This window comes from Adiantum capillus-veneris, chromosome 7, assembly GCF_014529385.1.
Source record: "Adiantum capillus-veneris isolate H3 chromosome 7, ASM1452938v2, whole genome shotgun sequence".
In the NCBI taxonomy this organism is placed as follows: domain Eukaryota; kingdom Viridiplantae; phylum Streptophyta; class Polypodiopsida; order Polypodiales; family Pteridaceae; genus Adiantum; species Adiantum capillus-veneris.
In genome coordinates, this window is record NC_140937.1 from 103,977,374 (window position 1) to 104,002,923 (window position 25,550).

At 45.1% G+C, this 25,550-nt stretch overlaps 1 protein-coding gene across 1 annotated transcript in view; it reads right to left on the reverse strand.

The window, feature by feature from the left end:
* Positions 1-25,106, reverse strand: part of LOC147454360 (uncharacterized) — a 64,655-nt gene extending 39,549 nt beyond the window's left edge. Inside the window, exon 1 of the mRNA XM_086516349.1 lies at positions 24,952-25,106. The gene's annotated coding sequence lies outside the window, so the exon portion shown is untranslated. The remainder of the gene's footprint in view (positions 1-24,951) is intronic.
* Between the last annotated feature and the right edge of the window lie 444 nt (positions 25,107-25,550).

Here is a 25,550-nt window from a genome sequence, read left to right on the forward strand (position 1 = left end):
TATTCAACGCACGGTAATCAATACACATGCGCCATGAGCCATCCTTCTTCTGCAAGGAGCACTGGGGAGCAAAAGGGTGAAGAACTAAGCTGAATCAACCCCTTCTCTAATAACTCCTCAACCTTGCCCATAATCTCTTTCTGCTGCGTCACGCTAACCTTGTAGGGAGGTCAATTTGGTGGGCTACACCCTGGCACCAAATCTATCCGATGGTCCTCAGGTCTCTCTGGCGGCAATTGCAACGGTAATGAATCAAAAAGACAGTCACTAAACTTTTGCAAAAATGATGACCTTTCTTTATCTAACACAGATAAATTTGACCGATCACTATCTGAGACATCACGTGCAAAACTCAAGTACACAGAAAGATGATTCTTTATTACAGAAGTGATAGCAGAAGCAAATACAATAGGGACTGACTCTCCTTTAAGCTTTACATCCAAGATGTGAGTTTTGCCCCTATGTTGTACAGTGATCTTTTTGTTGTAGGCATCCAAGACTCCATGCACTCGGAACATCCACGGGATCCCCAACAAGGCGTCACATCCTTCCAGCGACATGATGTAGAACTCTTTTGTGTCCACATACGACTGAATATGCAGACGCAGCTTTCCAATGATGGGAGTTACACACTCGGAGTGGCCAGAACATGCCAACCCTGCCTCTGCGGTGTACCCCATCTCTGCTACTCTGATGCCCAGCTTCATAGCTAACTCTGGTGAGATAAAGTTGGCTTTGGCACCTAGATCAAAGAAGATGAGTGCCGTCTAATCCCTAACTTTACACCAAGTCCTGCATAACTCACTAGCATCCGTACTGGGCCTATCACCCACCATGTCTAGCACCAAACCTGCCGTGGGTTTAGGCTTCTTGCCTTTCTGGTCTTCTTTATCATTTGAGTCAGCTAGTATTTTCCTTTGTGGACAATTGGTAGCAAAGTGACCAGGCTGCTCACATATAAAGCATTTATTTTCAGCCATTAGGACCTTCTTTTCCTCGAGCGAATTGCGCACAAAAGGCTTCCTTTTCTGTTTCTTCACCTGCGCTCCAGAAGTCCCGGCTGAATCCTTGCCCTTGGTGGCCTTTTCTGACCCCTATGACGCATCACGAGCCGTTTTCACAAAGGGCTTCTTCACTGAATTTTTCTTTTGCTGCCCTCCTTTGTCGTTGCTCGGAAATCCACTGTCCTCTCCTTTCAACAAGGCAAGACCAGTGTTCGCAACTTCCATTAGCTGAGTGAGGGTAGCCACTCTGTTCTTTGTACAATAATCGCGGAGCCCTTTAGGCAGCCCACAACAGTACTTCTCTATCTGCTCTGTCAATGGCACAAATCTTTAGGAGGTCACTGAGAGTAACGCTTTACAAAACCTCCTATTGTACTCCAGCAAGATCTTGCACGAAGCTGAAGTAAGCTGGTGCCAATCTGTCATGACGTCGGCTTCAAATTCATTTGACAGCCAAGCAGATGCAAACATTTGCTTGAAGTAAACCCAAGTGGCGGGTGCCTGTCCTTGCATTAACAATGTCGTCCACCATGTAAGCGCATTGTCCTTTAAGAAAGTGGCAGCTTTCCTAACCTTAGAGGCCTCTGTGAAATTCCCTCCTACATAAGCTGTATCAAACTGCTGGAGGAAAGTGAGAGCCTTTGTCTTATCCTCGAAGCCACTGAAGGTACTGAACTTTACAGCTGCACCACCTTCTTTGTAAGCTTTTGGCTTCTCCAGTGCCCCCAAGTTGTCATAAGGAATGGTGTGCAACATGGGCACTGTAATAGGCATGATCGGCACATCTTGGCCATTCACATTTTGCATCAGAGGTGCGATATCTGGCTGCTGCCAGAAAAACCAGCCATGCCAAAATGACCCTGTGGTACCCCAAAATGGCCGTGGTTGCTCTAAAAACCCTATTGCATGCCGATACTACCATACATGGGATTTGGCATCATGCCTTGCATACCCCCAAACACTGTTCCTAGCATGTACGGCTGACTTCCAGGCGCATAACGAGCCATATTTTGGAACACTGATCCACCCCCGAAATACCCAGGATGTACCGTGGGTGGAGGAAAACTGGGTGCATTGCCTGGTAACCAGTTCCCTATCCATTCAAGACAGCATGCTGGCTCTCAAAGGTGGCAGGCTGAACTGGCATAACCTGTGGAATAGGCGTTCTAGCCACCTGTTCAAGCATAGGAGGAACCTGTTTTGGAGCCCCCGACTCCGCAACATGCAAGTGTTCCCTTTCCTGCTGAGTCGCATGAGGTACTTGGGCTTGAGCAAGCTCTGTACGCGGTGTAGGTTGCCTATTTTGTTGTTGCACTGGTGGCGCTTGCAAGAACTCCATAAACCTTGGATTCTGCACTAGCTGCGAAAAGACACTCACCGCGGCAACTAACTCAGTCCTGAACGCATCATCCTCAAGTTGCCCAGTCATAAAGCCCTGTACTACTAGAGGGACATTCACAATGATAGGAGGTACAAACTAACGTGGCCGTGAGCTCTCGCCAATCTCAAAAACCATAGGGATTTCTTATCTGTCCTTTGAAGAGGAAACCTCTTCCATAATGCCCTTCCCTTTGTCGGCCATAACGTAATCCCGCGTTCCAGCACTCTGTGTCTTACCCAAAACAACTGATTGAGGAAAAAGTGATTGATGTCCTGGCAACGGAACCATGAAACCGGCTCGTGGGACCCTAGGCGTTGGCTTTCACCCGAAATTCTTTACTTTAGACACACACACAGACCACTTTGCAAAGAGAACCTGCGACGGGAATTAACACTTGAATACACACACGGCTCGGAAGCTAGAATGTTCCGAGCAGACGCCGACAACCTGTAGGCCCCAAAATTGGCGCCCCTTTCGGTATTTCTTTATTCTTTGAGAGGGTAAATTACAAAGTAAGGTCTTGGGAATCCTTTACCTGTATCACACTAGATACTACCTGATTTGGCCAAATTTTGGTAGCATAACAACACCAAAACTTGCACGAAATCAATTCCCCTGCTGGATCTCACTTGCACTGGCGTAAACCCTCTGATCCCTACCCAAAAATAGTAAATTTAGCTCGCTGTATTTACTGGTTTTTGCCCTGTTTTCAGCCCCAAACAGTCCCCTAGCTGTCCTCTGCCATTGGGGCACGATTCCCAAGAGTTCTGATGTCTTTATGGCTGAAAAACAGTCAATTTTCTGCACATACTCAGCGCTGAATTTGCACCAATACGATGAGGTTATGACCCTCACCGGTGCCTGCTTTGGAGTAGCACCTAGCTACCCCTGTTCCTGATCAAGGAGGCTCTTGCCTCACCACAAAAGCATCAACCCACACAGCTGTACATCAGTCAAATGAAGAGCCCTCTTATGGGGCATCACATAACTGCACGTAGGGGAGAGAGAGCAGTGTGTAGTGTGCAGGGCATCACTCCTAGCACCACACTATACATGGGAGGGAAAGAAAGCACTCCATAGCTCTTAATGTAACAGACTTGGACAATCCAAGTCAAGAATCAACCGCGACAACACCAAATAACCACTTCAAAACAATTCACAGATCACAATAGATTTGCATTGGCCCGACGGAGTTCCGTGCCTAGAGATATTGGCCCCAAAGACTGGCGCCTCTTTCGGTATTTCTTTTTATATTAATCAAATCAAAGTACAAGAGAGTGGCTAGGGTTTCACCCTCAAACTCTGCATCCAGATGCTCTGAGAAGTGAGGCCCTCACCACTAATTTAAATATTACAAGGGATGCCCAAAAGCAAAGCCCCAAAAGCTTTTAAAATAAAAAGCATCAATTCTCTCTCTCTCTTAGAGAGTCTTTTTCTCTTTTTTTATTAAAAAAAAAAGCAAAATTCGCGTCGCTCGTCATTTTTCCAAAAAAAAAAAAAAGCCTAAGCGATTTTCGGAAATTAGGGTTTGCATGAATTTTAGGGTTTATGGCAAAAATTAGGATTTCTGTTGTCCGCCACATCATCACTTTGTGACATACCCCCCTCTTGAAAGCATTGTAATCGACCGCGATTACGCCTGCAAAACCGACAAAAGCCATAAACCGGCCTAGCAGACACTGACTGTTAGTACCTACGTACTAGGAACACACATCTAGCACATGTACAAAATCGACAGTCACATTACACGACATCACAGGACATCACCAGACATCACATGACATTCAACATTCATTCGGATCTTAGAGCATGATTTATCGGCAATGTAGCTAGCAATCACATCTAGGTCCAATCGGGACCTCATAAATGTCCGATTGACTAACCCCTATTGCAACCATGTCTATTCGAGATCAATCAGACCAAAATGCTGCAGTCATTTCGTCTTTCAGTTCCTGCACTCACAAGAAGTCAAGAACAAATCAGTATCATAATAAGGAATTCCATTTCATAAAGTCATCCAGCAAAATACGGTCAGCTCTCGGTATCCCTGAAGCTCAAAGAGACATCAGTGACTTTAGTATCAAAATCGAGGCATCTGTTGACAACGGAGCGGAGTGACTCCCCTCTTGTGCATCCCACTGCACCAGATCTCGAGCCAAGCTGAATTCTGGGTTCTGTTTGGAGTAGACTATGCTAAACCAAAACATCGAGGTAAAGTTTCACAATCCGAGGAGTATCTGCTAGGTCCTCCTCCTCCATCCACTTCGCATCAAATGCAGGAAAATTCTTGAACTTAACAAAGAACAGCCTTCGGACTTTACCTTTAGTCTTCGTATCCTTATGTGCCAACATCTGTTCATGAACAAGGATCTCCTCGTTTTCTTCCACTTCGGGTTGCTCATCAGGCTCCCCATCATCAGGCACATCACCCTTAACAGGGTTCAAGAGACTCACATGCAATGCATTATGAATCCTCCAAGTATCTGGCAGTTTCAATCGGAAGGAGACATCATTTATCTTGTCAGTGATCTGGAAAGGTCCGTAGTATCGCATACTAAGCTTTGGAAAAAGCCTCTCCTTTCCCTTTTTCTTTCGTAGGCGTGCCTTCTCAAAAGTAAGAGCACCCAATCATCCTCCTTCAATTTCAAGTCGCAACGATGGCGATCCGCTTCCTTTTTCTGTCGTTCTTGAGACTCCTGCAAAGTCTCGCGAACCTTGGCAAAAGCCGTATCCAAATCTCGCGAATATTCATCCGCTTCAAATATCTAATCTTTCGTGCTCAGGAAGGATGAAACCTTCGCAGCACTTTCAACAATCTCACATGGCGTCTTCCCCGTCGAAGAGTGTATCGTGTTATTGTAGGCAAATTCCACCAAAGGTAAGTTCTTTTTCCATTGAGTCTTTTGATCCGAGATACAAGACTTCAATAAATCTAAAATCACTGAATTGGCAATCTCAAATTGCCCGTCAGTCTGCAAGTGGAACAATGACGAGAACTGCAACTGCGTGCCAATGTTCTCCCAAATTGCCTTCCAAAACAAACTCATAAATCTAGGGTCTCTGTCGGAGACAATCGTCTCAGACCTGCCATGTAATCGGAAAATCATCATGATCATTCTGTGTTCTTTGGGAGATCAAAAATGAAATCCATTGCAATACTTTCCCAGGGGTGGGTGGGTAAAGGCTCTAACAATCCCTGTGCCTTATGCCTATCAAACTTGACCTTCTGGCATACCGAGCAACTGCGCACAAACTCTTTCTCATCCTTTTTGAGTCTCGGCCCAAAGAAGTATCTCTCTACCCCCTTCGTGGTGGTAGCAATGCCGCGGTGACCCGTAAAAGGTGGACAGTGGCATTCAGTCATAACCTTATCCCTCAACGGCTGTGTAACGCACAACAGTCTTTTTCATCAAGTAGCCTTCCCGAAGGGAGTATCCAGCTACTGTCTCCCCATCCCGTATCCGTGCGAAAATATCTGCAAAATCTCTATCTGTGGCATACTGATCGACCATATCCTCGAAGCTCCTATGATGTATCGCGGAAACAGCCAGAACCAACGGTTTCCGAGACAAAGCATCTGCCACCACATTCTTCTGTCCCTGCACATGGACAATCTGGAAGTGGAACTGTGACAAGATGTTCGCCCACCGCATCTGCTTTTCCGAAAGCTGCTTCTATGACAAGAAGTAGCGCAAACTCTGATGGTCTGTAAAGACAGTAAAATCCGCTCCGAGTAGGTAATGCCGCCACTGAGTAAGAGCATGGATAACCGCCAAAAGCTCTTTCTCGTAGATTTGTGTTGTCATCTCCGGCCTAGAGAACAAACGGCTCTCGTAAGCTATGACATGGCCTTCTTGCATCAAGACCGCACCCAGACTACAACCACAAGCATAACAATATACTTCAAATGACTTCTGCAAGTCCGGCAAAGTCAAAATAGGTCCCGTAGTCAATTTCTCTTTCAATGTCCGAAAGGCGGTCACCTCTGTGGGTCCCCACGAAAAAGGCACTCCTTTCTGTGTCAAGGTATGCAAAGGGGAAGCAACCTCTGCAAACTTTCGTATGAACCGCCTGTAGTACGAACACAGTCCCAAGAAGCTTCCAACTTCATGGACATTCCACAAATCGGGCCAATCACAGATAGTCTCTATCTTGGCCGGGTCCATTTGCACTCCTGCTGTTGCTGACACAATGTGTCCCAAAAAGTGTATCTCTGGTAGGAAAAATTCACTTTTCTTTGCATTAATCACTAACGTGTGATCTCGTAATGCCTGAAAGACTTGAAGCAGATGATCGCTGTGTTCTGCCTCATTCTTGGAGAAAACAATGATGTCGTCAAAGAAAGTGCCAACAAATAGCCTGTACTCTCGAAAAATCCTGTCTTTTATCCGGTTAAATGTCGCAGGAGCATTGGTTAAGCCAAAAGGCATCCCCAAAAACTCAAATAACCCAAAAGTCGTCCGAAAAGCTGTCTTGTAGACATCTCCTAGTGCTATCCTGATCTGATGATATCCACTCTTCAAGTCAATCCTGCTAAAGCACGAGGATCCCTGTAACCTGTCAAGTATATCATCGATCCTAGGAATCGGAAATCTGATCTTGATGGTGACTTTGTTGAGAGCGCTATAATCGATGCACATTCTCCAAGATCCGTCTTTCTTCAAAACCAACAACACTGGAGAGCAATATGGTGAAGTACTAGGCTGGACAAGACCCTTTTCCAAGAGGTCTTTCACTTGGTTCATAATCTTTTCATTTCTTACTCGGCTCACACGGTAAGGTGGCCGATTCGGTGGCGTGCTTCCAAGTATCAGATCAATGGTTTGATCTTCAAGTCCTCTGAAAATCAATCGGCATGAGTGTGGAGAAAAATCTTGGCATTCTTTTGATCAGGTCAAAACATATTCCACCTTTATCCAGCGTTCAGTTCTCTCCCAAAAGAATGAGTAAGAAACTGAAGTTCATCAAGTACAATCTCTAAGCCCTTCATTTATCAAAGTCGCTTTCTCGGCCCGGTAGTCAACCACGGCGTAGTTCTTGTGGTACCAAGGGATCTTGAGTAGAACGTCACTCGCGTGCCCTGAACACCCCTGTCATTGCAAACGAAGTTTGCCAATGCTCGGTGTAATGGCAACATCCCATCCGGGTGCCAGTCGAACTACCTCCGCCTGTGGCGTCAGTCTGCCGGGCGTAATTCCAAATTGAGCCGCCAATTCCAAGTGAAAAGAAGTTGGCGTTGGCTCCTTCAAAAGAGCTTCCCCATCCTTCACTTTGCCCCAAAAGCGGCAAAGTTTGTACTTTCATTCATTAGATTCGGTGCAGGTCCCACGCCATGTGGTACCAGTTCTGCTTTTCTATCTTCCTTTTCTGCCACATACCTCAGCTACTCTCGAACTCTCAGGTCTGTCGTCGTCTTTATCATTCTGTTCTTTCTGTGCCTTATTAGGGCACTTCGCGGAGATATGTCCCTGTTCCCCGCATCCAAAGCACTTCCCCTCTCTGATGAAGCGAGCTCTCTCCTCAAGAGTAAGCTTGGGTCGTACATCCTTTTTCTCTGGGTTGCTCTTTTTCTTTCAACTTTCATTCCCAGAAGTCTGTTCGGCTCGTTGTGTCATGGCCTCATCTGTGGGGTAGGTCAGACTGCCAGAGTGAATGGAAAAGCCCCGCTTCGCATGACTCATCAACTCCTGAATAGAAGTTGACTTCTGTTCCAAGCAGTGATCTCGGATCTCTGTAGGTAGACCCAAGGTAAACCACTCAATCTGTTCTCTGAAGGAGATCTTCTTGAATGAAGAGGCAGGTAGAAAAGAGCTCCAAAATCTTTCACAGAAAGTATTTACTGTATCGCTCTTGGTCATCCGAAGATGGTTCCAAGCAGCTCGTTCATATTCTTGCGTCAACCAAGAAGAAATAAAAAGCTTCTTAAATTTCAGTCATTTAACTAGCGCAGTCCTGTTTAAAAGAAGCGTGGACCACCAAGTACGAGCATTCCTCTTAAAGTAAGATGCAGCTCTCCGAATCTTGGAGTGCTCTGAATAGCGTCCTCCCGCGAAAGCGATGTCAAACTGCTGTATAAAAGACAAAGCCTTCGAAGCATCTGAGTATCCTGAAAAGTATCAAACTTGATCGAGTGGCCACCTTCCTTAAACTCTCGGACTTTCTTGCTTTCATCTTCGAGAAAGTCATACTGGTTGGCTTTGTAAAAATTCTTCTTGTTCGCATAAAAGTTTCCATGATCAAAATCTGAGCTGTCTGTAGACAAGTCCTTAGTAGAACTGTCAGTCTCTGGGCGAGATGTAGCCTTCTTCTTGCCCTTTCCGAAGCTTTGTTTCTTGCTTCGCTTTTTACCTTTTCTGTCTTCTTCGCTCGAATCTCAAGAGCTAGAAGAACTGTCAGAAGCAGAAGAAGAAGAAGAAGAACTCGGTACTCCTTCAAATCGAACACGCTTCTTCTGTTTCTTTGCCTTGTCAAATGTCGATTGACGACCCAAATATCCCGGGAAGTCAACGCTTTTATTCTGCTTTTTTTGCGGTGCTTTTTGGCTTTCTTTTGCGCGTCAAAAAGCTGAGCAATCCGTGCATCAACCACGTTCTCCAGTTCCTTCTCCGTATATTTTCTTGGAGGCAGAAGGTTTCTTCAGAGCTGGTTTCGGGAGTGTTGTTGTGGTTCTCTGCCACTCCATCTGTACCTCTTGCAAAGAGGCTGGTTCATATATTTTGCCATCTTTGGGTCCTTGGCAAAATTGAGCATCATCTTTGTTGCATCGCCGATCAACTGGCGACGCTCCATCTCTCGCCGCTCCGCCTAAGTAGGCCAAGGCGGGCCATACTCTCTGCCGGAATCTTCGTTGTGATCCCTACCCGCATCTCCAGATGCAGAGGGAGTCGACTAATCATTGCCTGAAGCCATAGGTGCCGCGGAAAAAAAATTCGGGGGATCGGATTTCCCGTAGAAGAGAAATCGGCCGTGCTCTGATACCACTGTAACAGACTTGGACACTCCAAGTCAAGAATCAACCGCGACAGCACCAAATAACCACTTCAAAACAATTCACAGATCACAATAGATTTGCACTGGCTCGGCGGAGTTCCGTGCCTAGAGATATTGGCCCCAAAGATTGGCGCCCCTTCCGGTATTTCTTTTTATATTAATCAAATCAAAGTACAAGAGAGTGGCTAGGGTTTCACTCTCAGACTCTGCGTCCAGATGCTCTAAGAAGTGAGGCCCTCACCACTAATTTAAAGATTACAAGGGATGCCCAAAAGCAGAGCCCCAAAAGCTTTTAAAATAAAAAGCATCAGTTCTCTCTCTCTTAGAGAGTTTTTTTCTCTTTTTTTATTAAAAAAAAATCAAAATTCGCGTCACTCATCATTTTTCAAAAAAAAAAATAGCCTCTGCAATTTCCGAAAATTAGGGCTTCTGGCAAAATTTAGGGTTTGCAAGAATTTTAGGGTTTCTGGCAGAAATTAGGGTTTCTGCTGTCCGCCACGTCATCACTTTGTGACACTTAACCTGTGACAAAAACCAAATGAAGCCTCCTCCCACCTTAAAATTCAGCGCCCATTTTTCTGCACGAGGCAAGTTCATGAAAAATTGCCACTTGGCGAATTTACAAGCATTTTCCCGTTTCAGGTTTGCCGCCTAAAAATCTCCCGTCTGGTTGTTCAATTGACTTCGCGACAGAGTTGTACAGTGTTTTCCTAGTCATATCAGAGGTAATGACACGAACACATTTTAGGAAATAATTCCGTTGGGCTCGCTGTGGTCATCTGACCATCTATCCTCATTGAAACCGCATCCAAAAGTGCAATGTGGCCCAACTGTCGGATATTTTCTGCTAGTAGTCCCACCTTGACTTTATGCCTTTATTGAGTTCACTTCCAAGTATCCATCAACTTGCTAGGTGCGACGGGAGGACCTATATGATCTTGCTCTGAGCCTAGACATCCTCTTACTATACGAATTCCAGTGCCGACCACTACTCATCTGCGGGTGAAACTACCGTTCACATTGGCCATACAATGTCCCACCATTTGCTACTTCAAAAAGAGGGTCTCAAAAATAAAACAAAACCCATTGGAAAGAAACCAACAACTAAAGTTAGCAGTTGCCACGTCCTCGTGACATAGTTAACAACTGCCATGTCCTTGTGACAATGATCATAAGCATGTCCATAAGAATCCATCAAGGGAATTTTCCAGTGCATTAAACCTATTTTTCCTATTTTTGACATTTTTCACTTATTATTTTAAGTGACTTTTGTTGGAAAGTAGGTAGGGCAATTTTGCTAAGATAATATATAAGCAAACCAAAGTTAGCACTTTCTGGCAGAAGAGGCAGCAAAAGCACCTTGCTCAACAGGTAACTTCTCAGCAAGACCAACCCCCGTGACAACTCTGGCATTTTCTCTCAACAGAAGGCCTAGCATTTTTGCACCAGATCAGCCAGCGTTTTTGCAATTGCAGATTCCTGACGACAGTAGACAGCAGATCACCCCTAGCGTTAGCAGATTCCACAGCAGCACAACAGATTTCCTAGCGTTAGCAGATTTCCCCGCAAGGTTAGTTTTCAGCCCTAGCGTTTTTGGTTTGCAGATCGACCTCAGCGTTTTTGCATATCATCGCGACAGGATCAGCCATAAGACCAGCGTCTTCAGTTTTCAGCCCTTAGACACAACATAACAACCCCCGAACCTCGCGGATCTCACCGTCCTGCAGCAGATCCTCGCCACACGGTCAGATCCAGCGAAGTTTGCAGATTCAGCCCGGAAAACGCAGATTTCAGCATCTGCGTTTTCAGGGCGTCGTCGTCGCATCGTCGCCATCGACATCGTCATCGACATAAGAGTCAGAATTCAGCAGATAAAGATTTGCAGATTTCAACGATTAGCATTTTCAGATTTCAGCCCGTCTCGTCGTCGTCCTCATCGTCGTCGACATCGTCGGCAAGTCCAAGCATTGTAGAGATTTGTGCAATCATAAGTAGACCGCTCTCTCCATAGAGAGTGGGGCCCTTGGAGGAGGGTTTGACAACATTCCGGTGTCGTATTCTTCTCTCTCTGTCTCTCAGTCTCATGCACGTCCATTCACAGTGTCCATTCAGTTGTTTATGTCCATTGCACTCTCTCACTAAAAGAACGGAAGGCTCTCCCATTCGTAAGTAAAAGGAACCCTTGAGCACAGTTCGGAGCACTCATCTTGAGCAAAGTTCAACATTCATTCCGCTGCACCTTACATTGGTATCAGAGCTTTGGCAGTGTTCTGTATCACTCAAGGAAAGAACCACAAGAACCACATAAAACTTTTTTTGCTTGTTATGGTCGCACATAACCCAAGTCCACTTGGGCATGTCGATTCCTAATCGTGTTTTTGAAGAGTGACAGGAAACCCAAGAAAGAAGGGCTTGTCCAACCTCCCCTTGTGGCTCTTTTCGCTCATTGAGAGCGGACCGTGCACTTAGCAGCCAGCCAATTGATGTGAGGTGGGAAAAAGCAACCTTTGTGTGAGTGCAAGGCCGCCAAGGGGTGCGCCCGCAGAAAAGAGCAGAACTCAGGTCTCTAACACAGATTGCATGCGAAAGAAGAACCTCCAGACCCTCAAGAACCCAAGAACCAAGACCCCCAAGAACCCAAGTTCCTTGTGAACTTAAGAACCCAAGACCACAAGAACCCTCGACTTCAGTTGATGGTCATCACTTGAAGCGGAATGGATACTTCGCTTGGAGGTGATGAGGATGAGAGAGGCGAAGAAGAATTTTCCCCACTAGGAGGTTTTTCTGACCCTCCCCCTTCCCCATCTACACCAAGGATTGCACCAGATCCTATGGAGGCTTGGTGCAGGATGATGATGGACAGGAAGTTATAACGGGAAGCACGAAAAACAGAAAGAAAGGCCGACTTTGAGCATGAGCGTGAGCGTGACCGCGAGCAAGCACGCTTGGAAGGAAGTGATCAGGCACCTTTGTGAGTCTGTTCGCAAACCATGCATGGCCAATCACTTAGATTAAATGCATATCCTCCGGTTGCACACAGCATGATCATAAGCATGTCCATCAGAATCCATCAAGGGAATTTTCCAGTGCACTAAACCTATTTTCCCTATCTTTGACATTCTTTACTTATTATTTTAAGTGACTTTTGTTAGAAAGTAGGTAGGGCAATTTTGCTAAGATAATATATAAGCAAACCAGAGTTAGCACTTTCTGGCAGAAGAGGCAACAGGAGCACCTTGCTCACCAGGCAACTTCTCAGTAAGACCAACCCCCGCGACAACTCTAGCGTTCTCTCAACAAAACGCCTAGCTAGCGTTTTTGCACCAGATCAGACAACGTTTTTGCAATTGCAGATTCCCGGCGACAGTAGACAGCAGATCACCCCTAGCGTCAGCACATTCCACAACAGCACAGCAGATTTCCTAGCATTAGCAGATTTCCCCGCAAGGTCAGTTTTCAGCCTTAGCGGTTTTGGTTTGCAGATCAACCTCGGTGTTTTTGCAGATCATTGCGATAAAATCAGCCATAGGACCAGTGTTTTCAGTTTTCAGCCCTTAGACACAGCAGAACAACCCCCGAACCTCGCAAATCTCACCTTCCCGCAGCAGATTCTCGCCGCACGGTCAGATCCATCGAAGTTTGCAGATTCAGCCCGAAAAACACAGATTTCAGCATCTGCGTTTTCAGTGCGTCGTCGTCGCATCGTCGCCATCGACATAGAGTCAAAATTCAACCGACAAAGATTTGCAGATTTCAGCCATAAGCATTTTCAGATTTCAGCTCGTCTCGTCGTCGTCGACATCGTCGGCAAGTCCAAGCATTGTAGAGATTTGTGCAATCATAAGTAGACCGCTCTCTCCATAGAGAGTGGGGCCCTTGGAGGAGGGTTTGACAACATTCCGGTGTCGTATTCTTCTCTCTCTGTCTCTCAATCTCATGCACTTGTTTGTGTCCATTGCACTCTCTCACTAAAAGAACGGAAGGCTCTCCCTTCCGTAAGTAAAAAAAACCCTTGAGCACAGTTCGGAGCACTCATCTTGAGCAAAGTTCAACATTCACTTCCGCTGCACCTTACAACTTTCCTGATGCAGAAGAAGGTAGCGCTGATTTTCAAGCTAAGAGAGCTCATTTGGGAATTTTGTCACACGTTAAGAGCTATTGACTGCAAGCTTTCCCCCTCATGTACAGTGTGGTGCAAGAAGTCATGTCTTGCACACCTCACACTGCTCTCTCTCTTCCCTACGTGCAGTAATGTGATGCCGCACAAGAGGGCTCTTCATTTGACTCATGTTTTGCTGTGTGGTTACATGCGTTTTTGCTGAGGCAAGAGCCTCTCTGAGCAAGAACAAGAGTAGCTAACTGCTGCTCCAAAAGCAGGCACCGGTGAGGGTGATAACCTCACCGTACAGGTGCATTTTCAGCGCTGGTTATGCGCTGTATTTTGTCTGTTTTTCAGCCATACGGACGCTAGAACTCTTGGGAATAGTGCCCCACTGCTAGCGGGCAGTTCAGGGACTGTTTAGGGCTGAAAATAGGGAAAAACTAGTAAATACAGCGTGCTGAATTTACTGTTTTTGGGCAGGAATCAAAGGCTTTATGCCAGTGGAAGTGAGATCCAGCATGGGAATTGGTTTCGGGCAAGTTTTGGGACTGTTATGCTGCCGAAATTTTGCCAAAACAGGTGTATCTAGCTGGATACAGGTAAAGAATTCCCAGGACTCTACTTTGTAATTTATCCTCTTAAAGTATAAAGAAATGCTAAAAGGGGCGCCAATTTTGGGGCCTACTGGTTGTCGAGGTCTGCTCGGAGCATTCTAGCTTCCGAGCCGTGTGTGTGCTTTAAGTGTTAATTCCCGTCGCAGGTTACCTTTGCAAAATGCCCTTTTGTGTGCATCTAAAGTAAAGATTTTCGGGTGAAAGCCAAAGCCTACCGCCCCACGGGCCGGTTTCAAGGGTCCGTCGCCAGGATAGAATCACTTTTTCCTTAAGAGGAGAACCTCAATTGATTTGGTGAAGACACAGAGTATAGGAACTTGGGATTACACTATGGCCGACAAAGGGAAGGGTATTATGGAAGAGGGTTCCTCTTCACAGGACAGACAAGAAATTTTGCATGTTCCTACATAACCTTTTCAGCGTTCGCCCTGCCAAAAAGGGGTCAAATTAGGGCTGATTTTCTGTTGCGTTTTTAGGGTTTGCAAGTATGAACCAAGATGAGATAGGGAGAGGTCTCACGGTGGTAGACTGGCCACTAGATCTCCTGCGGGAGTGATGTGGGTCTGCCAGGTGGCACGCTACTCACCGATTCTCTGAGGCGATTGCTTGGATTCTTTGACACATTGCTAAATCATCTTGAAATTTGAGCTTACATGGTCGGGGGTAGTACGCTACAGTGTTGTGGAATTATGCTCGTTTGCAGAGGCAAGAGCCTCTTGCACAAGTAAAAAGTTAAGGGACAGTTTGCAAGATGTTATTTGGTGAAGTTCAAGAACTATCCACCTATGGATGCAAAGTGGACCTGTCAGAGTCACCAAATGTATTGCAGCTTTACCTTAAGGCCTTTGGGTTACAGCCTGCGTATGCCCCAACCCAACGTCTGCCAAAATGAGTGCTCCGAACTGTGCTCAAGGTTCGTTTTGTTCTTATGGAAGGGAGAGCCTTCCGTTCTTAATGAGAGAGTGCAATGATCACAACAAAGTGAATGGACACTGTAAATGGAAGTGTATGAGACTGAGAGATAGAGAAGAGAATACGACACCAGAGACGTAAAACCCTCCTCCGAAGGCCCCACTCTCTATGGCGAGAGCGGTCTACTTATGATTGCACAAATCTCTACAATGCTTGGACTTGCCGACGATGTCGACGACGATGAGGACGACGACGAGACGAGCTGAAATCTGGAAACTCTAAGGGTTGAAATCTGCAAATCTTCTGTCTGCTGAATTCCGACTCTATGTCAATGACGATGTCGACGGTGCTACGACGACACGCTGAAAACGCAGATGCTGAAATCTGCGTTTTCCGGGCTGAAACGGTAAACGTTGCGGAAACTGACCGTGCGGCGAGGAACTGTTGCGGGAAGGTGAGATCTGCGAGGTTCGGTACTTGATCTACGGTGTCTAAAGGCTGAAAACTGAAAACGCTGAGGTTTCCTGAGTTTCCGTCGCAGAGAATCTGCAAAACGCTAGGGTGTGAAGCAGACGCAAAGACGCTAGGGCTGAAAATCTGCAAATCTGTCGCCGGTTGTCTTGCTAGGCAAAACGCTAGGCTGATTTGTTGTTCTATTGCAAAAACGCTAAGGCTCTTGGTGTATTGTGGTAGCCGAGGTTGATCTGCTCAGCAAAAACGCCAGGCTAGTCTTGATGAAAAACGCTAGGGCTAGGGGAGTCTGCTTGGAGGAGAAAACGCCACCAAGGGAGGTTCATGTTGAGAAGTTGCCTGTTGAGCATTGGTGCTCCTGCTGCCTCTTCTGCCAATTAGTGCTAGTCTAGGTTTGCTTATATACAAACTTACTCAATTTGCCCTCCCTACTTTCCAACAAAAGTCACTTAAAAATAATAAGTGAAAAATGTCAAAAATAGGGAAAATAGGCTAAATGCACTGGAAGATTCCCCTGAAGGATTCTGATTGATTCTGATGGGAATGCTTATGATCATGCTGTGTGCAACCAGAGCATATGCATCTACACTAAGTGTGTGGGCATGCACGGTCTACAAATAGACTCACAAAAGTGCAAGATCACTTCTAATCTAGACTGATTGGACTGACTGAACCCTTGTCGTGCTGTAGCTTGTCCACGGACACATAAGGTTGGATGTGTCACGTGACAAGTAAAAGGGTGTCTAGGCTCAGTTCAAAGTCATCTAGGTCCCCTCGCCGCACTTTATAAGTTGGTGGATACTAGGAAATTAACTCCATACAGGCACAGTGACAAAGTGAGGTCACCCAGAGAAAATCACCCGAGAAGTGGACTACATTGCATATTTGGACATGGTCCCATTGGTGAAAGATGGTCAGATGGCCAATGAGAGTCCAATGGAAGCATATCCTAAAATTTAGGGAACTGCTATTTTGGGCCATGAAATCTGTTCGCGTCATTACCTCCGGAATGACAAGGGGAACATTTAAGAACTCTGCTGCAAAGTCAATTGGGCAACCAGTCGGGAGATTTTAAGCGCAAACCCCAAAACAGGAAATTGCTTGTAAATGCGCCAAGTGGCACATTTCTGTGCACTTTCCTCATGCAGAAGAAGGTAGCGCTGATTTTTAAGCCGGGAGAGCTCATTTGGGAGTTTTGTCACAGGTTGAGAGCTATTGACTGCAAGCTTTCCCTCTCGTGTACAGTGTGGTGCAAGAAGTCATGTCTTGCACACCTCACACTGCTCTCTCTCTTCCCTACGTGTAGTAATGTGATGCCCCACAAGAGGACTCTTCATTTGACTCATGTACAGTTGTGTGGTTACATGCATTTTTGCTGAGGGAAGAGCCTCTCTGAGCAGGAACAGGAGTAGCTAACTACTGCTCCAAAAGCAAGCACCGATGAGGGTGATAACCTCACCATACAGGTGCATTTTCAGCGCTGGTTATGCGTTGTATTTTGCCTGTTTTTCAGCCATATGGACGCAAGACCCCTTGGGAATAGTGCCCCACTGCTAGAGGGCAATTCATGGACTGTTTAGGGCTAAAAACAGGCAAAACCAGTTCATACAGCGTGCTGAATTTACTGTTTTTGGGCAGGAATCAACGGGTTTATGCCAGTGGAAGTAAGATCCAGCATGGGAATTGGTTTCGGGCAAGTTTTGGGGCTGTTATACTGCCGAAATTTTGCCAAAACAGGTGGTATCTAGCTGAATACAGGTAAAGAATTCCCACAATTTGGGGTCTACAGGTTGTCGGCATCTGCTCGGAGCATTCTAGCTTCCGAGCCGTGTGTGCTTTAAGTGTTAATTCCCGTCGCAGGTTACCTTTGCAAAGTGCCTCATTAGGTCTCATTAAGTCATTTGTACACATGCTTTGACAGTCTTTCTTGTGGATACGTGCGATGATAAAAGGGTGCTAACAACACAAGATCATCAATGCCATGTATTTATGGTATGCAATCGAGGACGTTTGCCATTTCAAGAGGGGGATATGTCACGAGGACTAGCAACACCGGAGAATAGAAAGGTGAAGTGCTAGGTTGGATGAGACCCTTCTCAAGAAGTTCTTTTACTTGGTTCATTATTTCTTCATTTTGGGCTTGGCTAACTTGATAAGGTGGCCGGTTTTGTGGTGTACTTCCGAGAATCAAATCAATCGTGTGATCCTCAGGATGAGAAGGAGGTAACTCGCCTGGTAGGCCTTCAGAGAAAAAGTCAACATGTGCGTGTAGAAATTCTTGTCGTTCCTTTTCTAATTCACACATATTTGATCGTTGTTCATTATTCAGTTCTTTCAAGAAGATCGAGTAAACAAAAAGATTGGATTTCATTAATTTAGAAATGGCCGAAGCCGATACAAGTGGGACAAACTCGCCCTTCAGTTTTACATCAAGTACAATTTCTCTGCCCTTCTCATTCGTGAAAGTCGCATTCTTGGCCCTATAATCGAACATTGCATTGTTCGTGTGGAACCAAGGGATTCCTAGAAGGACGTCACGCCCTTCCAAAGGCAGGTTGTAGAAGTCCTCGTGCCTTCCCCTGACAATGCAAATGAAGTTCGCCAATGACAGGTGTAATGGCAACATCCGGGTGCCGGTAGACCAACCTCTTATTGTGGCCCCATTCTGTCGGGCGTAATTCCAAGTGTAGCCGCCAATTCGGGTGAAATGAAGTTGGCCTTGGCTCCTCCGTCAAAGAAGATGAGGGCTTCTTTGTCGTACTTTGCCCCATAAACGACAAAGTTCTGTGCTTTCATCCATCTGATCTAGGTCAATCCCCACACAATCCGGTACCAGTCCTGCTTTCATGTTTCCTTTTCTTCCACGTTCTTCGGCTGCTCTGGAACTCTCTGGCCTATCTTCTGATGGTCCTTTGTGTGCCTTTTTGGGGCACAGTGCTGCGATATGTCCTTGTTCTCCACAATCAAAACACTTGCCTTCTTTGAGATACTCGGATTTTGTTCCTCCGTCAATCGAGAACGTCTATCTTTCTTTTTCTGAAATTTCCTTTTTCTTCTGTTGTCGTTGATCGAATTTTGTTCGGTCCTTGGTATCAACTGTTGATCTGTTGGATAAGTCAAGTTACCCGCATGCATAGCAAACCCTTGCTTAGTATGTCCCATCAGTTGTTGGATAGACTTGGACTTCTGTAGTAAACAATAACCTTGAATCTCTCTTTGGGAAGTCCACAGCAAAATCGCTCGATTTGTTGCTTGAAACTGATCTTTTTTGAAGGAAGAGGAAGGTAGAAAAGCATCCCAAAACCTCTCGCAATGTGAATCCAAAGTGTCTCCCTCGATCATCCGAAGATGATTCCAAGTTATAACCACGTCACGTTCGTACTCCTGAGTGAGCCAAGAAGAGATGAAAAGTCGCTTGAATGTTAGCCACTTTGTCGGTGCTTCCTTTTGTAAGAGAAGAGTGGACCACCATGTCCGTGCATTTCCTTTCAAATAAGATGCCGCCCTTTTAATCTTTGAGTGCTCTGAGTAGCGCCCTCCAGAAAAAGCTATGTCAAATTCCTAAATAAAAGGAAGGCTCTGTGAGCATCTCTAAACCCTAAAAAGGGTATCAAATTTGATTGCTTGTCCACCCTCCTTGAATTCTTTAGTCTTCTTGTTCTTGTCTTCGAGAAAGTTGTATTGATTTGCTCTATAAAAATGCTTCCTCTTTGAATCAAACATCCGGTCCTCAGAGTCCGAACTCTCGCAAGAGGATGAATCCTCATCAAAACTGTCAAAAAAATTCTGGGATCTGCGGTGGAATCCGCTTTTCGTGACCCTCTTCTTGTTCTTTCCATATCTCCGGTTCTTTCGTCACTTCTTGCTCTTTCTGTCCTTATCACTCGAATTAGAAGAAGAATTGTCGGAACTATCAGAAGAAGATGAGGACAGACTAGACAAACCCTCGAAGCATACATGCTTCTTTGGTTTTCATGCATTTGTAAACGAACTGACGTCCCAAATAACCAGGGTACTCTACTCCCTTGCTGCGTCTCCTCGGATGCTTCTTGGCCCCCCAAAAGTTGGTTGACTCATCTTTTGACAACGTCACCGAGTTCATCTTCAGTGAACATCCGTGGAACAAGAGGTTTCTTGAGGGCTGACTTTCATGGTGAGTCAATGGTTGTCTTGCCATCGAGAACGGAATTATGTACGGTTGCCACGTAACCAACCGTGCAAAACGCGGAGCGTCCGTACAGTTGCCACGTCAGCGTGTTTTCTCTCTCTCTCTCTCTCTCTCTCTCTCTCTCTCTCTCTCTCTCTCTCTCTCTCTCTCTCTCTCTCTCTCTCTCTCTCTCTCTCTCTAATTCTCTAGTGTCCCTAGGGCCCCATCGAACGGGACCCTATAAGTTGGAACAGCTTATAACTTTAGGTCTTATCAAATTGGACATGCCATGTCATCATTTTGTGACAATATCCACCTCAACAAGGCAACAGTCTTCCAGTGAGAAGAATGATTCGGGGAAACCGGATGACAGATCATCACAGGATTCCATAGCAATACGAGAATCACATGGTAGCACATCCGTGGGTTCCGACGAACTAAGGGAACCTAATGCAAGTTTATTAGAGGATTCAAGAGAAGAAAGAGGAAATTATGACCTAGTGAAAGAGCTTCTAGAGAAGTGTCTCATTCAGCCCAGTACATCACGTTATTGTTTGCTAGTATTGTTGGTTTTAAAGAAAGATAGATCTTGGAGAATGTGCATTGACTACAGGTCTCTCAACGAAATCACCATCAAGATCAGGTAAGACTTCAACGGCTTGACACATCAACAGTTTGTCAGATCCCCCCTTCTTGGAAGAAGAGTAATCGTCCCCAATTACATCTGCAAAACAACTGAAGTTGTAAAAATAATATTTAATGGTCATTTTGTTTTCTCATTCCATATGGGAGCTCTTGATATTCTGATGTCACAAAATTAGCCATCATACCCAAACCGCGCTAATTTGTAACGAGTGTCTCGATGCACTATAATTACATACCCACGTAATCTCACTCAAGTGGCACATCACAATGCAACACAGATGCTTACATATGCATGTTACAAGACACAAACCCAAGTAGTCATCGATGAACACTCCCCCCGCAAATAACCATCCTGATCCGGACCATGAGCTATTCAACGACTCCCTCATCACTCCGACAAATAACCTAAAGAGGTCGCGGCCATGAGATATAGAGGTTTTTTACAACCAAACACTCCCTAGACCGCAGCCTACGTCGCTTGGAGGTTCCAAGAGTAAACACTGCTCAGACTATATCCAATCTCCTTTCAATACTCCTCCCCTAAATAACCAACCAGGTCCGGGCCATGAGTGTAAAAACTCCACTTTTTCAAGCATTCAATACTTTCCCCACAAATAACCACGAGGGTCCGAGCCATAGGTAGATTCAAACCTTATGAGGCATCAATTCATCTCTTCAGTACTCCTTTTGGGAAAGCCCGAGCCATGAGTATCAAAAAGTGTTCGAAAAAACATTGAAACCAATATCCAAACCAGAATCAAGCAATCTCAAATTGGCACCAAGACATATAACATCCATTTCAAACAAATTCCAAACGAACAGTATCTTAAACAAAAGTCAAAAAGTATCTAAATACAAAGCAATTAGAAAATTCATTCGGGGTTTTGTTCGAACAATCAAACTTTAAGAACGAATGACTTGTCTTGTTGTATCAAAGTGATTGTATAGTTTTGGATCTGGAGTGTCGCATCATTCTTGTCGTGCCAATGCATGCCAAGAGAGCGTCACAATTGCCCAACTTCATAATATGGAAGTCTACCTTTCCATAGTATCCTTAGATGGTGACTGAAAGAGGGTACCACCTGTTGAGTTTGCCCAGTGGCTAGCTCGGCTTCAAGTTCTCCAGCTTGTGGATCGTAGTCAAAGTCCATTTTTTGCTTGAGGAAGTCTGGATGGATAAAATTCTCGGTGGCTCTTGGGTCAAAGAAGATAAGGGCTTTTAAGCTGTTGATTTTGCCATAAGCTCTACAAGTCCAATTGCAGTTCTAGCTCGCTTAGCCGGAGGTGGTCCTGAGGATCTATCGAATGTCGATGTCACAAAATGATGACGTGGCAATACTGCACGGACACTACAGATGACGTGGCAGGACAGTACAGCATGCTGACGTGGCAGAAAGTACGGACAGACAATACGATAGGCTGACGTGGCAGACTGTATGGACTTCCGTGATTCGCGTTGATAGGTGCTGACGTGGCAGCCTGTATGGATTTTTGCAAATTGCGCTGATGACTTTTGGCCATAGTAACAAGGGACGCCCTTTTTCGGGCTTCCCGTCCCCACTTGCCATCCCACCCTCTTTTTTACACTAAAAATCCATTTTAGCCCCGCCCCGGAATGCGTCCCTTGTGACTATGCTTTTGGCAACTTTTTAAGAACCAATTGTTTTTGGGATTATTTGCTTTTAGTTAGAAGCTTTTGGGGCATCCCTTGTAAGAATAAATATATATACCTATTGGGGCCTTACTCTTCAGAGCATCTGGACGCAGAGTCTAAGAGCAGAGGTCCCTTGGGTGTCGTACTTTGCTCAAGCATTAATATAAAAATAAATACCGAAAGGGGCACCAGATTTTGGGGCCAATACCTCTGGCAAGAAACTACGTCAAGCTATGTCAAGTCAAAGTTTAAAGTGTGAAGTATTTTAAAGTGACTCTCTCTCGTGTGTCGTGCCAGATTCTAGACTTGGGGTGCCCAAGTCTGTGACAGTCGAAGCAAGGGTTGGCTCAGTGGGTCTATTGGTTTGTTGGGACAATTAAAGAAATTATTGTTGTGATTGAAAACATCCAAAGCAAAGTTTCTATATGTTGAGGCGTCAAATGAGGCCTTTGTGGTTGACTTTCACGAGAATCCCAAGGAACTGTTCGTTGTGGCCGAGGATTTTGATGCTTTGCCGGAGGCTCTTCTGTAGTACACTCCAACTTCGCTTGCATACGTTTATATATGACCGCAGCATGGTCCATAATTTAGAAAGACGATATTCCTATAAAGGTGATGGTAGTCAATTTGTATATCGCTCGCATTGGTCCTCCAAGGGAATCAGCTTGAAGAAAGACACCAGAAGCTAGACAACAAGGAACCTTTGGTTGTAGTCTTCCATGGTCTTCGTGGCAAAAATTTTCAAGCTTCCCCATTTTAACAAAATCTAGACTTTGAACAAGGAGGTCCTGTAACTGCGTGTAAAAAAAATCTTGAAAGCCTGCCAAGTCCTTGGAAAATGCGGTTTGGTAGTGATTGAATTTCACCACTACATAGCATTATCTTTGAGAAATCCCGTACCTCGAGAAATCTTTGATTCTTTTGTGTAGATTATCAAAGCATAGATGATGTCAAATCATTGGAGGAATTGCAAGGCATTCTTCCTATCCTTCACTTCAGAAAAAGTGAGAAGTTTCAGTGTCATCCCACCACCCTTGAAATCTTTTGGTTGGTTTGGTGCAAACCCTCGATGTAGATTAACGGAGATATCCATAAGGGCTCCAACCATTGTACCCAGGTGGCGGCAGGGTGGGGGCAACCACGGTGGTAGAGGCGTTGCACTCGATCAAGGTCAGACACATGTACCATGTTCCTAAAGATTCCCCTAATTGGAAGAGAAGGGTGAGTAGGTTGTCAAATGGAGGCTCTTGTACTTTTTGGTGCCGGAGAAGGTGGCACTACCTAGGGCATCAGAGGGGGCAACATGTAATTCACGAACTATTGGAAACTTTGCAGCATCGAGAGATTCTACTGAAGATGCTGCGAAAATCATTTGTTTCAGGAGTTTATTAATTTCTTCTTCTACATTGTTAGTGTCCTTGAGGCCTGTGATATGGATATAGAAAGCTCTCGTCTTCCTCTTTTGCTCCTCCTCCAAGGTCAAGTTAATGATGGTGGATGGGGGTATGGTAGTAGATATTCCATCTTTTCCTCTCTTTGCGACCTCAATCCACTTCTCTACTTCGTCATTCTTGTTTTTGTTTTTTGTTACTCCCCCTCTTGGAGTGTCTTCATTTGCTCCTTAATGTTACTCAACTCCTCTCCTCTATCAATGAGGGTTGAGTTTCCCCATCCTTCTCCAACTTGTGCTTTTATATTTTGCAAGTTCACCTCTAAGACCTTCAATCATAGCAACCCTTTCACTCATCAATTTTTCCACTTTGGATTTCCATGCTTCAAAAGCGACACTTGTCTCATCTAATTGCTTTTGCAATATTGTCAGAGTAACCATCACTTCGGCTTTCACAACATTTTGCATTTCCTCTTTGTCTGTATGATAATTTATATAGTTCAGTTATGTAGGCTTGCAAGGCAGAAGATACTTCTTTTCAAAGTTAGTCCTCATAAGGTTCAGCTCAGCCCTAGTCATCACTTGTACCTTTTGATATATGTGCTCATCTCTTGTCGCGTGCACATCTAACCCTACGTGCATGTGGACAAGCTGTAACTCCTATTTCAAGGGTTTAGGTCAGCCTAGGGTAATACAAGGCAAAACAAGCTAATAAGGTGAAACCTAACCAAAAAAAAAAACCTTGTTGTCCAGCTTTTTTGGGATTGGCTAGGCATAGTTACAAAATAGCCCTCACTCCCTCCTACATGATGCCAAAGCCACCACAGGAGGTGAAACCTAATAAAGTTTCACTTCAACTCTGAATCACACTCGTAGAGTGACTCCAAAAGGTCACCATCCCTCCTTTTTACTCAGCATCAACATAAGTGGTAGATGACATGTGGTGTTAGTGCGATAAGGTGTTTATCTTCCCATCTCTTACTTGTTAAACATTTGCTCCTTCTGCACTAGCGAGAGCTTTATATTGAACCTCATCAAAACAACACAACAAGTAGATACCATTAATCATTGCTGATCGTGTGACACAACGATCTTAACTGCGGTTGCACCAAAATTTGTTTCGACATGTATGGTTTCCTAAACTTTGGACACAACTTTTCCAGCAAATCCAACATGTACCATGGAATGTGACAAAGAGATTCCAACTTCATGGATGCATTATGCCCCATCCTGCCTTGCATGTTTGAGCATTGACTTGCTCTAGCGACCATAACCTCTACAGCAAACTTCCAGCAAGGTCCCAAAAAACCCTCGGCTCAAAGAAACATCCTCTTCCTATTCTCTATTGTGCAAATTTTGTGTATGTCTGTTGCGCAAAGAACCTCTTGCCAATGTATGTGTCTGTTGCATAAAGAACGTCTTCCAAATAGCCTGGTCTCAGCGTTTAAAAGGAATATGAAGCTGGGCGGTCATAGAATCAAGTAAGGGCAGCTTTGAAAATCTTGAACCCAAGCGTTTGAATTGCGTAAGCTACCCTAATGAAACCCTAAAGCAAAAGCCTCACTCTCTCACTCTCTCTCTCTCCAACAAACGAAGCAAAATCGACAAACATCCGATAAAGCAGGACAGGAAATCATGAACCTGAACGACAGTCGAAACTCAGCGATCTGCTTTGAACTTGCTCGCAGCAGAGAACTCACTCCCCTCTCTCTCTCTCTCTCTACCGCCACAAAGTAGAGCTCATAAAACCCTGCTATTCAGCTTGCCACGTGCCACATCACAAACTGAAGCTTGAACAGGCGAATAGGAACGTACAACTTATTATGATAAATCTACTTACCAGCTACGTAAATGAAGGAGTCCCCTATATGTGCCGTGCAGTGCAAACCATGGGATCAGTGGTCCATATTTAGATCGGAGTTATCGTGGAATCTTGGTCGTCAATCTGTAATAATTAATTTTGAAATCCCAAAAATTGTTCTTTTTAATCTCGAGAGTAACGTTTTTAAATTATAAACACACGGTCTTGCATCTAAAGCAATGTACGCACGCAGGTGTGATGGTTAGGGCATTGGGCTCTCACCTTGCTCGCGAGGATTCAAATCATAGGTGTGAAGGGGTGGGACGTCCCGAGATTACGCCCCGCATCCTAAGATTAGTATCTTTTGCACTGATCTCGCGATGGACAGTCGAAATTCAATGGCGGTTGCAATTTGAATATGGATCATCGATCCCATGGT